A 10,105-nucleotide genomic window follows, 5' to 3' on the forward strand; every position below is an offset into this window, starting at 1 on the left:
TTGATTCAGTCATCAATAAGAAACGTGAATGTGACTAAAGCGGGAAACCTTTTCACAATCGAACAAAGAACAATCACGAACAGTGACCACCTCTTTGACATCTCAGATCGCCTTTGACCTTCCCTGAATATGTATAGGAACTAATTTTTGCACACCTCAAAGTGAGAACTGTTTGATCTACCCACCATAAGTGAGTCACATGTCCTTGATTCCCACATAGGTTTCCAACTCAGCTTGCAGCCAGGTGGCAGTTGCTCATGGCTCTGCTGGATAATGCACTATTATGGAAAAATAAAATGAAAGTTTGAACTCTTATTGGCTGTGGGTTTCGAATAAGCTTGCTACGTGTTCTGCCATTCTTGGATTCCAGTGATAAACCAGTTTTTCAATTCGTCTGAGCAGGAGGAGAGTCGGCGTTTCTGGCAGGAGCAGAATTCATTATCTCCAGTGATCACGTTATCTGAGGAGAGAGAGTGAACAAAGTTTCACACAGCGACTAATCGGAATTGCATTCTGTTTCAGCATGGCAGCAGATATGGGCTAGCAAATTCAAAGCCAGATTTGCTGATGAGAACAACAAGCACGACCGCTCAGATAGAGCAATTCCTTCCCACCGCTTATTCTGCAGAACTGGTACAGTTGGTGTGAGTATGCTGCAGGGTATCATCAGGTACATGCTCTTGGGTTTCCGGTTTGGGCCTGTGTGCTCGCGTGGCTTAGCAAGCTGAGACTCTGTTTTCAGATTCCACTTCTTAAGAAGGCTTGTGTTTGTATCCCTACGCGGCCACGTGAATTGAGATATTTATTTCCCTGTTGATGTGAAATTTGGTTCTACATTGAATTCGCTCGCAGTTTTCTGTTGTTGTTACCAAAAGGAGGGAAATTGCGATATGAAACTTGGTTACTTATCCCTAGTTTCCTTAATTTCTGTCCTGATGAGAGAGGCTGGTGATTGGTCCTCTCGATCCGGTGGAGACATCAGCCCAATTGTTAACCTCATCTAATCGAGACTGTAATTGATAATCTTCACTTTTCATGGTTCATTGTTAGTCAGTTCTGATTCGTGTTACTTGAGCACTTTCCTGGAAGTATTGGTGCTCTAAGGCGCCAGTACGTTGCAAGCACCATTTGGAATTGCCTCCCTGCAATTTGTGTGAGCAGCTCATGACCCAGACGACTCGCTCTGCCTCACAGACAGCATTCATGAGTCCGTGTGTCTGAAAATATGTTCTCTTTGTCAGTTCTGCTTCTGTTCATGAGTTGTCAGTTTTTGGTTTCGCTGGAGACACACACACACAGACAAAGACCCACATGCACACATATATTTTGTGTGATGAATTTTTTTGGTACTTTCAGGGTTACATTGCACTTTACTCAGAAACCACATACATTCATGTCGAACTCTGAGCTCAAAAACTGCATTAAATTATGTAAAACTCTGTTATCTCACTTATTGGATTGGAATCAATATAAGCATAAGGTCATAGATACATAACTCAGGGGGGTAACACCTTCAACATATTGTCTCGCTATTACCATTGTTAACAGCTGTCCAGAGAATGCAACTTTTTATAAAAAGGGTTTTGTGATTTACACATAGAATACAGTGATAGTTTCACTTCTTTCAACAGTTGAAAGGCTTAACAGACAATCAATTCTTCAATGTATAATTTCAGTTACATCACACTGCAAATGTTTGCTATAAATTCTGTGTTACGATCGAGCCCTCCACAAACACCTGATGAAGGAGCATCGCTCCGAAAGCTAGTGTGCTTCCAATTAAACCTGTTGGACTATAACCTGGTGTTGTGTGATTTTTGACTTGGTACACCCCAGTCCAACACCGGCATCTCCGAAACACAATTTATTCTCGACAGCTTGCAAGTGTTCCCTTAGAAACTGCAGCTTTTGGAAACGTATTAGTGGGACAAAGTCATTGCTCAATGTGATGGGATGCACCGTCAATCCCTAATTACTCGAGAGATTGAGATTTTGAGTTACTCCGCAGAACTCTGGATGTCCTCAGTAGCGGGGTAGAGGCATGATGCCATGAGGCAAGGATTTAGAAGTAGTGACATTGAAGAAGCAGCGAAGTATTTTCGAATGGGAAACGTGAAAACCTTGGAGGGGTAATTGCGTGATAGCTTTCGCTTATATTTGCTGCCATTGTCCTTCCAGACAGATGCTGATCGATCACTGAATTGTTCTGGCAGGATCCGTGTGTGTGTTCCGGGTGCAACCAGGATTTAGTTTTCCTTCGGATAATTCCCAAGAAGAGAATTAAATCTTCATTTCCTGACTGGGAATGAAAGCCTGTTCTGGGCAATGCAAACTCAGACTCGTATGCAGGGATGTCCATTGATACTGCAGTAGCCTTTGGGACCTGTACAAACTCTAGTGCCTGCTCTTCACGTCATAATCGTCTTCGTCAGCAGTGTTTCTCTCTCCAAGTTTCCAAGTCGGTTCATATTATCACCCTTGGTTTCAATGTGAAGAAGGCAATGCTGTGATAATCTGCTGTTGTTCAGCAGATATATTGCAGCAAGTTAATTAAAGACTGATGCTAACACAAGCTCGTTTTGAGCTGCGCTGATGTGTTGCCAGCAAGAAAGGCAACGTTCAACTCGCCTCATTCCGGATGACGGGCTAGAAATGACCAGTGGTTTCTCGCTGAATTAGTTCAGGCTCTGGAATGTAAAAAACTTCAAGTATGAAAGTACAGTGAAGGGAAATGTTTCACAGAGTGTGGCATTCCAAGTGAAACAGTGACGGTGATTACGTTTGCTGATTTTTCACCTTGTGAATGCTGTTTCCCTGATGTGGACGATTACATTACCTGTAGACAAACTGTCATATCCAAATCTGGTCTTTGGGTTCGTGACAGAATTGGTAACACGCCTGATGTCGAATTAGGGGATTGTCGGTTCGCATTTAAAATCTCGAGGATGCAGCGTGCTAGTCCATTCCTGTTGTCTGTCAGGAACGGAAGGGTTTGGGTTTTTGAATTTACAGTTTCTTTTGTCCAATTCAAATTCTAGCTCAGATCAACGTCTCTCATTGTCTGTAGAACTGGCTTTGGTTTAACCAAAAGCTGCCTTTTGGAGGTTGAACATACATGTTGGAGCGGACATCTGAAGTGAAGCACAAGGACCTGGTCAAATCCTGAGAACTCTGCCCCTCTCGGGGAATCTGTCTGTGTGTCTCTTTCTGTGGGAGACACGACGTGGGTAATAACACAGTGTGACTATGTCGAACTTCCATCCCATTGTTGTGTCATCTAAGATCAAAGCGAGAACCTCACTGCCATTTGCACTGGGAACATCAGAACATATAAGTTAATGGATCAAAGCTGGAAACTGGTAATAGAATAGATGAATGTCTTTAAACCAGACTGCACCATGGAACAAAAGGGATTTTCCATTCTGTAAAACTTGGAGACGAGTAGAAACCAATCTGCAGTTAATCTGATCAGAAATGAAATGGAAAATCTATTTCATTGAGAATAAGTGCAAGATTGTCTTCTTCATTCCGTGTAATCTTGTAGTTAGGATTTGGAACTCTTACTGCAATAGTGTTGGTTCTATTCTCGGACAGGGAATGCATGTTTTATTGTGCAAATGTATCGTGGTACCAGTATTTCTTACCACTGGTCCGAACCTGGTAATGCTTGGTTTTGTGCCAGGTTATCAAAAATCAAAAAGGTACAGGTTTTGGAAATATGAACTAAAAACGAGAATTGATAGAGAAACCCGCTACACCTGGCAACATCTGTGGAGATAAACAGGTTTTTTTCTTAAGATGGACAGGAAATAGGTTAGTTATAGATTTCTAGATTATACTGTTGGGAAAAGGATAATCTTCCCTGTCGAATCAGGATATTTATCAAAATCACTCTTGAGCTTACAAACATCGAATTTACAATCTTAAAAGGTCTTAATCAGCTGTCATGCTACTTTCATTTTCCTGAGCTGGTGGAAGGCTATGTTTTATTGGCTACATTTCCTTTAGGTTCCGTTATTTAGCAGTCACGCCGAATGGAGAATTGTTTCTTTCAGTTTCTGCCTCAATATGTGTCTTTGTTTTTTATATATTTGTTTTTGTATCCTCCTGGGCCTTTTCACATTCTCTGACTCTCTGGATCTCCATGTCCCTCATTTCCCATTTCTGCTGTTGAAAAGCCTGACATTCAGAGACAGTTTGAGATTCGAACTGCTGAGAGGCATTCTGAGGTCTGGCTGGAGTCGGTCGAAGTAGTCTCACATTCTCTAGATAATGCGTCTGTCACTTCGACCTGAGGCAAGGAGACATTTCTTCCTCAAAATCTAAAGACCCTTTCGAAGTTATAGTTGTATTCCTTATCCATCAGTAAAAGAAAGTAATTACATGATAGCTGAAGAAGAACAACGATGCATTTACTGTTGGTGTACAACGAATGAATGGTGACAGCAGAGGATGAGGGTGATCATGTCGTGGTGTCAGTGCCATTACCACAACATTTCCCGGGAATGCTGCAGTGTCTCCTGCCTCACCACTTAATTTCCACAAAACTGGGAATGAAGGAATGAGAATAAGAGGATGAGAAGCAGAAGTGCTTGTGGAACTGCAGGAAGAATCTCCAGGTTAAAATAATAGTTAAAAATAGCAACCTACACGACTGGATTTAAACCAGGAAAATGAAGCTGGAACGCGAAATCAGAATGCACAGCAATTCAAACAGAGCACTGAGTTTCTCGATCAGCAAAACAATACTTGCGAGAAATAACGAGCTTTCAATAGAATGAGCAGGCACCAGTGTGATGGGAGCTGCTTTCACCAGCTAAGCCATGGCGCCACGTTAAGAGCCAGATTTCTCGTCCATATGTGCAATGCCTGAACCACTTGATCACAGGAATTCGAAAACGTGTTTTCTGTATTAATGTTGCTCAGTATGAATGGCAATCAAACTCTACTTGTGCTAAAACAGACGTTTCAATGCTGAGCATGCCCCACTAAAAAGGCACAGAAAAAGACAGTATCCTCTTGCATTGGCATCCAACAGATATTTTCGTCTGTTTAAACTGACAGAATAAAGAGGATGTGCTCATCTCCTCTCGCGTCCCATTAACCACGTTAATACACACGCAGGGATTTTCAAACCAAGATGAACAGGCTCATTGTTGTGAATTGACAGCAGTGGTGTGTGAGTCATTGCGAACAGTGAGCAATAAATGCTGAACCAATAGCACTGACACTGAGCCCTGCACCATCAGCTCCACACTCACATCTTGTGTCATGTCTCCTAGGCATCGGAGCATTTGACTTTAATTATTCTACCCTGCACCTCTCCTCAAGTTATTCCCGACCGATTGCAGTGTCGAACGAGGACATGCAATTATTAGAAATGCATTTCTGGGACTTAGTTGTCTTTCAATGAGATAAGATTCACTGCCAATCCCTAATTATCCCAAAGATGTAGTGGACGAGTTACTTTTGTTTACTCCACAAATCCTTAGTATGGAGGTACTGACAAGAAACCGTGAGAGATGGAGTTCCTGGATTGCGGAAAGCAAACCGACCCCAAACTGCTAACGTAACTCACCCAGAGAAGAGCAGATGGACCCCACTCTGTCAATGTAACTCAACCAGGGGACAGAAGTCTGACATCACATGATCAATGTAACTCAACGAGGAAGTTATGACCTGAGCGCACTCTGTTCATGTAACTCACCCAGGGAAGAGTAGACTGACGCCACTCTGTCAATGATAGTCATCCAGGGAAGAGCAGACTGACCCAACACTTCATATGTAACTCACCCAGCAAAATGGCAGACTGACACCACTCAGAGAAGAACAGGCTCTACCCATTCTGTCTCTGTCACTCATCCAGGAAAGAGCAGGCTAATCTGATTCTGTCAATGAAACACAAGCAGGGAGACGAGCCTGACCCCACTCTGTCAAAGTAACTCACTCAGAGAAGAGAAGACTTATTCCATTCTGTCTATGTGAATCATCCAGCGAAGACAGTAATGAAACCATCCTTGCTGTTAAACTCAGACAGAGAAGAGCAGACTCTCACGATTCTGAGAAAGTAACACGCCCGTGGAGGAGCAGACTGACATCACTCTCTTAACGTAGCTCACCCAGGGAAGAACAGACTGTGTGCAATCTGTGATATTACTCACGTAGAAAGGAGCAGACTGACCCCATTCTGGTAATATGACTCTACCAGGGAAGAGCAGACGAAGCTCAATCTGTCAATGTGACTCAACCAGGAAAGAGCACTCTGACCTCACACGATCACTTTAACATAACTAGGAAATTGCAGACTGACGCCACTCTGTCAATGCAACTCACCCAGGGAAGTGCAGACTGATCCCACACTGTCCAAATAACTCACTCCTTGAAAAGCAGACTGAAGCCACTCTGTCCATGTAACTCGCACAGGAAAGAGTAGACTGATGCCACTCTGTCAATGTAACTCACTGAGGGAAGAGCAAACTGAAGCCACCCAGTCAGTGTTACTCACCGAGTGAAGGGCAGACTGACCCCACAATCTCAGTGTAACTCAGCAGACTGATCCAACACGGTCAATATAAGTCATTCACTGAAGAGAGGTCTGACCCCACTTTACCAATGTAACTCGCCAGAGAAGAGCATACAGAAGCCAGACTGTCAACAAAAGTTATCGAGGGAAGAGAATACTGACCCCGCTCTTTCTGTTTCACTCTGGCAGGGAAGAGCAGACTATCACCACTCTATGAAAGAAATTCGCCCAGGGAAGGGCAGACTGACCCTACTGTATCTGCGTGACTGACACAGGTAAGAGCAACTAATCCAACTCTGTCAAGAATACCCTGACCCCTCTCTGTCCATGTAGCTCACCCAAGAAACAGCAGACTCACCCAACTCTGTCTATTTAAGTTCACAAAAATCCTCTGAAGTACGTCCTATCCAGACACTCTCCACATCACTGTTTCTGTAACCGTGTGCGTTCAATGGCGAATCCAAATAACCTGCAAATGTTCAGAATGTGGCAGCAAACCAGAGCTACCACACAGAAATTGGGCGAATGTGCAAACTTCCATCAGGCAGTCACCTAAGCCTGGAATGAGAACCAAACCCGACAGCAGTCATGATTATAAAATGGCAGAACAGAAACCCAGCAAAAAGAATTGCGTCCCTGTGTGTTGCAACGATTCTGAGTATTAATTAAGCAACTGTCACTGTAGTTAATTTCCATTTTCATCACTGCCAACCTTCTTCAAAGCAGAGGACACACTTGCTTTTTTCAGACTTCTAATATTCAGCTTTCATCCCGCTTTTTACCTAATCATATTTCTGACGTTACAAACTACGTCATAACAGGTTGACAACTGCAGAATGAGCTTTGTTCCGTTCTCCACTGATGTTGAGAGTATACGGCATATTCGAGTAGGACTTGATGCGCTTGCGGGTCGTGTATTCGCGGCATTATGGCTTTTCTTTTCGTTTTTGGTCTTCTATTTCGAGTTCATTGCGCAGACTTCTGAAGAAGACTTTTTGGAGGCGAAATGGTAACTGTGTTTTCTCTTGAAAGACAGACGTAGCTTTATTTCTGTTCTCTTATAAATTGATCTTCTTCTGATCTTTGCAAGTGAAATAGGGTGCATTACTATTGCTCGGTTTTAGTTTCAAAATCAAGAGAAACATGAAGGAGACAATATCAAAGAACACAAAGTTCTGATTTGTTAAGATAATTTTTGCAGCAATGGTGGACATGAAGGTCAAATTAAGATAACATTTCAAGAACATTTAGTCTGGAAGTAATATGTGACTTTAGTTCCAAATATACGTTTCCGTTCTTCCAGTACATCTTTTTGACTCACAGAAAACATTGATTGTTTTCTGTATTCACTTTGTTTCACGATATCTGTCTTCTGGTCGACCAGAGACAACTTCAATTTGCGTCTGCATTGAATAAGATTTCGCTCTTTCTTTCGAGAAGCAATCCTATGCATTATGTCACATTTATTATGCTGATGGCTAAGAAGTTCAAAATGAATTACGGTTTATGGATCGTGAGCAAGAATGAAGTGATCCACATGCGAACAGATGTCACCACGCCCTATTCCTACAACGGGCCTGAACGGTCCATTGGCAGAGTCTGCAGAAAGGAAATGTCCACGGGAACTAGTCCTTTGTTCAGTTTGATTTGATACCAATGGTAGTGCTGTGTTGGGGCAGAAATGTGTCAACATCTCTGACGTTAGAGTCAAAATTTAAGTCACATCTACTCCATGGAGTGTCCTCTCATATCGGAACATGCTGACATGAAAACATCTCGCACTGATAGCAAAGGTTTTTTCATTAAATTGGGAGTATGTTTAACTGAGCAATTCAGACAGCCAAGATGAATAATTGGCACTTGGTTCTTCAAGCTGAGCTCTCCACACCAACTGCTCCAACGGAGGTCGTGGATAAGATCCCCATCGATTATTTTGGTCAATTTTAGTCTCAGCAACAACCTATTGTTCTGAACAATGCTACACCACAAACAGAGGGCTAAGTCTGATTTTCATCGTTAATTTTCAATTTCAGTTCTTAATGCACAGTTTCTTACGAATGTGGACAGCAGAAGGCTGTTAACATTCCATTTCTCATATTTCCAGAAAATTCTACTCCGCTGATATCGCCTTGCCTTATCACACCTCAAGCCAGGAACCTGGACCAGTCGAGTTCCTTTCCACACATGGAGTTGTTTTTTGTAATTCATTGACTGCTGATATAATAGATAATTGCCCTTGAGAGTCAGCTGTAAATTAGGTTGAACTTTCTCAGCTTGACTTTCAACTGATCCTAAAAAAAACTCATCACCTGCAGGTAAATATATTGCATTGCTTCTTGTTTTGCTTAATTTCACCCCACCCGCCTCCCGAACATCCAAATTTCACGATAGTTCGACAAATGTTTGGAAACTGATTCGTGTTGGCAGTTGATGGCTTTTTGTGTCTCGACATATAATTTATTCAATTAGACATCTTGAAGTTACTTCGGATTCTTCACAGTTGAAAATTTACTTTCGATTGAATGCAAAGCTCAAGCTCCACGAAATCCAAATTCTGCAAAGGAATTAATGAGTTTTAAAATAGTCAACGCTGTGAGCAGGATTCGAACCTGCGTAGGAAGACCCCACGGGATTTCAAATCCAACGCCTTAACCTCTCGGCCATCACAGCTGCATCCAGAGTGTCAATTTTCATAGCAAAAGAACTGAATTCATGAAATACTTAATTTGTTTGAAGAACAAATTGTCAAGACCCAAAGATTTCGCCAAATCCTTTGCAGAGACCCAGACGAACGTTACCTTAGCAGATTGACAGGCTTTCACCGCAAACGAGATCCTGACACAGCTGAAGTTGTGGGAATAATTCTTCATTGAATTATAGAGTCACGGATGTACACCACACGAAGTGAGGATCATTGTCTCACTGCGTCCGATCGATTTTGACTCAATTGCTCGTCATCTGGTGCCATAGTAGACATGCTGTTGTGTTTTAATATTCATCGAAATATAGTATTAGAAATATTGATGCTAAGTCCATAAACACTAGCTACATTCATTAAAAAAAATCGGAATTAGAAAGAATGCAGAACCAATTTACAGAAATGGATCCAGCAACTAATCCGTAAGTTCTGACATCAGGTAATGAACTTGTGAGCACAAGAGAGGAAGATTGACCGAAGATTTGGACCTTGAAATCGTCTTGAAGGAATTATTTGCAAAGTTTTTGCGATTGTTCTAGAGTCATCAAGTCCTTGAACAATACAACATGGAAAGTGGCCCTTCTTTCCAATTTGACCATGGTGGACAGTTATCCTAAATTAATAGGTCCCATTTGCCAACATTTGGCCCACAACCCTCTAAACCTTGTTACTCATATATCCATCCAGATGGTATTAAATGTTACAGTTGTATCAGTCTCCAACAATTTCTCTGGCAGCTCATTCTGGACACGACTGAAAAATTTGCCCCTGACGTCCCTTTTAAATCCTTACCAACTAATTTTAAAACATTGTTTTCTAAATTTTGACTTCCTCACCAGCAGGAAAATACCTTGATGAGTCAACCTATCCATGTCCCTCATGAT

The 10,105-nt window shown here is 42.1% G+C and overlaps 1 non-coding gene across 1 annotated transcript; it reads right to left on the reverse strand.

Moving 5' to 3' along the window:
- Positions 1 to 9,111: 9,111 nt before the first annotated feature.
- Positions 9,112 to 9,193, reverse strand: trnas-uga (transfer RNA serine (anticodon UGA)). The gene has a single exon. It is a non-coding gene; the product is annotated as a tRNA-Ser (tRNA).
- Positions 9,194 to 10,105: the final 912 nt, after the last annotated feature.

This window comes from Chiloscyllium punctatum, chromosome 29 (genome assembly GCF_047496795.1).
Source record: "Chiloscyllium punctatum isolate Juve2018m chromosome 29, sChiPun1.3, whole genome shotgun sequence".
Classification (NCBI taxonomy): Eukaryota; Metazoa; Chordata; class Chondrichthyes; order Orectolobiformes; family Hemiscylliidae; genus Chiloscyllium; species Chiloscyllium punctatum.